Below are 5,408 nucleotides of genomic sequence, written 5' to 3' on the forward strand. Positions count from 1 at the left end.
ACAACTAACTTTTATGACATTATTATTTGTCATGTTTTGTTTTAATAAGAAAAAAGATTATCCATAATTATCTGAAGAGGCGATTAAAATACTCCTTCCTTTTCCTACTACATGTCCATGTGAGGCTGCATTTTCTTCATATACTTCAACCAAAATAACATGTCATAGCAGATTGAATGCATAAACAAATCCAGGTGTTTTCTAATAAGTCGGTAACATTTTTTAAATGTTAAAAAATGCCAATCTTCTCATGAAATCCTTTTTGTTTTAGAAAGCGTAACAATATTTTTCATAAAAATGTGTTATTAACTGGTAATGCTTTTGTTGTTTTAAAATAAATCCATAATTAAATATTTATAAAATGCCTGTTTTAATTTTCAATACAATAAATATTAATAGACATAACCCATGTAAATGAAAGCTATTAGAGGCCCTCAATAACTGTTACTGATGTAAAGGAGTAAAACATTTGATAACTCCTGTGTTAAGGCTATTTTACCCAGGAGAACTAAAACATTAAGCCAATGGTTTTAACTTTGACTACACATTGGAATCATCTAAAAAGCTTTTTTTTTTTTTTTTAAATGAAGATGCCTGGTGCTCGCTTCGGCAGCACATACATTAAAATTGGAACAATACAGAGAAGATTAGCATGGCCCCTGCGCAAGGATGACACGCAAATCGTGAAGTGTTCCGTATTTTTAGCTGCCAGGTCATCGGAATCCCAACCCCTGTCCTCAACTGGAACAAGGTTAAAAGGGGTCACTATGGAGTTCAAAGAGCAGAACTCTTGCTTGGTGACCGAGGCAACCTGGCCATTCAGACACGGGGTGGCCCAGAAAAGCATGAAGTAACTGGCTGGGTGCTGGTATCTCCTTCTTAGTAAGGAAGATGCCAGAGAATATGAGTGCAATGCATCCAGTTCCCAAGGACAAGCTTCGTCATCAGCAAAAATTACAGTGGTTGAAGCCTTACATGAAATACCAGTGAAAAAAGGTGAAGGTGCTGAGCTGTAAACCTGCAGAATATATTGATCTGCATAGCTAAAAGTAGTCATGGGTAACTACAACCCCTGTTCTTGCCTAATAACCAGTTTCTTTTCATCCAGTCCACTAACACTTTAGTTATATTCACTGGTTTTACACCATGAAATACAAAATAAAGATAACACATCAAGACTGTCTACAAAAAAAAAAAAAGATGCCTGGGTGTCACCCCTAGAGATTCTGATATGATTAGCCTGATCTGTGGTGCAGATATCACATTTCTTTAAAACTCCCCAGGTGATTCTAGCAGGGCTGAGAACCACTGCATTAATCACACACTCTGAGAAATACATTAGCAAAAACCACAGAGAATATAAAGAGGCCCACATTATATCCCTGTCCACATCTGTCCACCACTGCTTTCAAAAATGGAGTAAAAAATTAAAATGTTTGCTTCCGCAGTACAGAGTCAGATTTTTGCTGTTCCCTAGAAATCTCAGGAATCCAGATTTCCTGCAAATCTTCCCAACTCCTTTCACCAGATCAGAGGTCAAGTCAAGGTGGCAACAAAAGTTAAGAAAAAATCTTTCCTCTGCTTTTCTCCCTTCCCAGCCCTTTAGAATAAGTTTATGCGCCCCTCAAAGAAGGGAAGGAGAACATTCCCCATAAACCCTGATTCCTTTCACCAACACTAATCTTGGCCCCAAACAAAATTCTTTTCACTCCTTTACTAATTTTGTGCTGCTTTTTTTTTTTTTTAACCAGTTTTTCTCTGTGGGCTCTGAAAACCAAAAGTCTTCAAGATCCATAGAAATGAATCTCTAGTAAGGAATTTTAATCCATTCAAGGAGATGAGGGCAAAGAGAATCAAAAGATGAAGAACCAAAGAGAAACAACATCTCTTTACAGCTCACAGAATAGACAGCTCTGATCTACACACTACCAAAATTGACTGTAATGTGAATGTTCAAGCAACTGATTGTTATGGAGACTATATATACATAGTGTATACATTTTCACTTTTTATTCAAAAAATTCTGTGGGTTTTTTTTTGTACCTTATAGGATCAAATAGGTGAAAAGGCACCAATTTCTGGAATCTATTAATGATAATACGTGGAAGACAAAAAGCTGTTAGCTTGAGAACTTGTTTCCATTCAAAGTTACTAGCTAAATTTTTATGGTGTAAGTTGAGAATATGGTTAAAGAGGTTAGGTGTGTCAATAATATGTTTTCCAAGATCCTCTAATTCTTATAAATTCATACAATGAGAGATATTATTATCCTCAGTGTTACTGTTAAGAAATTTAAAGCACGGGGAGGTTACGGAACCTGCCCAGGGGCATGCAAAGTCAACTCAATGCAGGCAGCACACTTTAACCTACAGGCTTTTCCAGGTTCAAAGGAGAAAATTTAAGCAGGTGGTAAAATCTAATTTGGAATATGTTGAGGTAAGCGTTTACTGAGTGTAAAACCAGAAACCTTTTGAAATTATTTTATTTCCAAGTTTTAAGCAGAGTACTCATTTTGTGTTGCTTTCTCTCCTTTAAACAGATATCTAATACCGTAGGTATTAAAATTAAATACTAAAATGTAAGTTAATATAATCTAAAGTCAAGACCAAAGCACTTAGTTGCCGTTTGCTTTGGGGTCATTTACGGGTTTTCTGAGGTATTACATCCTATTTACCTATGTTTTAATGATAGGAAATTGTGAGGTTTTTCTACTGATCAGGCTACACAGACCACAATCAGATTTAACTGTAAAAGCACTCTTTCTCTCAATTGTGTAATCTTGAAGCAGTATTAATTGTGATTGTTAATTAGGCCCTTTCTGACTTTTCATGAAAGAACAATCGTTTGAAGAGTAATTTTCAAGTCATACCCCCCCCCCCCAAAATGCTTGTTTTTAAGATTCAGTTAAGCCCAGCAGTCTCAAATGAAAGAGGAAGAAAGCCTCTAAAATCTCTTTCCACAGGATTCAAAAATAGAACGTTAAGAAAGCAAATAAAAATGACACAGATTCACAGAAAACAGCGGCAGTCATTAAAAAAACCAAGCTGACAATGCCTCAAGTAGTTATTATTAATAATAATGGAAAGTGGAGACATAATACCATAACCCAAATTCTGCCTTAAACCACGTATGTCCCCATATATATCTTTATTTTTGCCTAAATTTAGGATAGGATGAATGTATGCTGTTTGCTTTATCTATGTATCTGAAAACATTAGCAAAGAATATTGAGTATTTTAGTAATTCTAAGGCAGTATAGATTGTGGTCATAAAAAATCCTTTCAACCCTAATGTTTATATATACTCCATTGTTCAGACTGTAATAAATTAGATGAACTAATTCACCTTCAATTTTAATGTTTTAAAAAGCATTTCAGGGCTTCCCTGGTGGCGCAGTGGTTGAGAGTCCGCCTGCCGATGCAGGGGACACGGGTTCGTGCCCCGGTCCGGGAAGATCCCACGTGCTGCGGAGCGGCTGGGCCCGTGAGCCATCCGCTGAGCCTGTGCGTCCGGAGCCTGTGCTCCGCAGCGGGAGAGGCCACAACAGTGAGAGGCCCGTGTACAGCAAAAAAAAAGAAGAAGAAGAAAAAAAAAAGCATTTCAACAGAGCTTATCATCAGCACCAGGCCAATAGTGTACCTAAATTTCCCTTTAAAAGGAGCTTAAATGATTCAGCATATAATTTTAGTAAAACTAATTCCCTTCTGTCGCTAGCCAAACCTTGATCTTCTGTGGTTTTCACTCAGAAAGTCACATATATCTATTATGGTGAACACTAAAGTTTGAATCTAGAGATCTGTAAAAAAAGCAAAAGAGATTGAATAATTGCCTTTCATGATATATTTTTTTAGTCCTCCAAGAAAATCCCTCTAATAGTCCAGGGTAAAATATAAATTACAAACTAGGAAGAAGCAAAGTTGTAATCTGAGAAAGATGCTGGGAGGAAATTTCATAAGCAAAGTAAGTGGCTGTAAGAGAACTGTGCATCTGCATTCTCCTCTGAGTCAAAATGGTCCCCTTCTTTCTTCTTTTTATAATTTATCAAAGTTAAGCTGATTTACAATGTCATGTTAATTTCTACTGTACAGCAAAGTGATTCAGTTATGCATATATATATAATTTTTTGTATTCTTTTCCATTATGGTTTATTACAGGATATTTAGTATATTTCCCTGTGCTATGCAGTAGGACCTTGTTGTTTATCCATCCTATATATAATAGTTTGCATCTGCTGATCCCAAACTCCCAATCCATCCCTCCCACACCCCCAAAATTGTCCCCTCCTTTCAATTCTACTCTTAGAATAGAGAAATTGAACACCAATCAGAAAACAAGCTAATGGCTCAGACAGGAAACATGGCACTCAGGACCATGCCATATATATATAGGATACAGTAAAAATTATTATTCAGGATTTTTAGAGACTGAAAATATGAAGGAAACATGATATAGTAGCTAGATAATAGCTTGATTACATACATCTCTGTGTGCTGGTATTTCATGTTCATCTTTATTAAGTTATGCAGCATTACTTAACACTACTATTTTATAGTACACACATACACACACACACACACACACACACACACACACACCTTTAGCATATGCTTTTATGTGTCAAAGATTTTGATAATATAATTCTTACAAGATCAGGGACCTGGCAGCATACTAAGTTCTCAATAAAATATTGAATGTCTGAAAACAAATACCTTATGATTATTCAAAGTAGTGCCTGCCAGAAACATGACAAAATATGTGACTCATCATAGTACCTAATAGTACAGCTTAACCAATAATGGCCGGCAATGATCTTCCCTTGACACTGCTACCTTCTTTAATTATTGCCCTCTTTCCCTTCACTTCCATTTTTAATATAATTAACAGCATTAGTTCTCAAATGTCAGTTCCATATTAATGCCTGTGCATGACTATGCTTATTCAGTCTGTTACAAAATGAGAAAATTAAGGAAAAAAAATGTTTTATTAATAAAGTAATTGCATTTAATCAAAAGCTTTATTGATTTATTCTTATACTCCTCCTTCATATTTGATGCTACATATTCTTAATTAACATAATAATTGGGGTAGCTTCCTGAGTTTGTTTTTTACTGTCATGCTCTGTTGTTGATTAGTTGTGGCAAAATACACATAACATAAAATTGACCATATTAACCATTTTAAGATTACAGTTCAGTGGCTTTAAGTATATTCACAATGTTGTGCAACTACCACCTCATCTATCTCCAGAACCCTTTTCATCTAGGAGAACTGAAACTCTGGACCCATTAAACAATAATTCCCATTCCCTCCTCCTTCCAGCTCTTGGCAACCCACCGTTCTACCTCTATCTCTATGAATTTGACTACTTGACTACCCTAAGTATCGCATGTAAATGGAATCATACAGTA

The 5,408-nt window shown here is 35.8% G+C and overlaps 1 non-coding gene across 1 annotated transcript; it reads left to right on the plus strand.

The window, feature by feature from the left end:
• The first annotated feature begins 597 nt into the window (after nt 1-597).
• On the plus strand, nt 598-703 carry LOC132435667 (U6 spliceosomal RNA). The gene has a single exon (XR_009521610.1). It is a non-coding gene; the product is annotated as a U6 spliceosomal RNA (small nuclear RNA).
• The last annotated feature ends 4,705 nt before the right edge of the window (nt 704-5,408 follow it).

The sequence above is a fragment of the Delphinus delphis genome, chromosome 12, assembly GCF_949987515.2.
Source record: "Delphinus delphis chromosome 12, mDelDel1.2, whole genome shotgun sequence".
Lineage (NCBI taxonomy): Eukaryota > Metazoa > Chordata > Mammalia > Artiodactyla > Delphinidae > Delphinus > Delphinus delphis.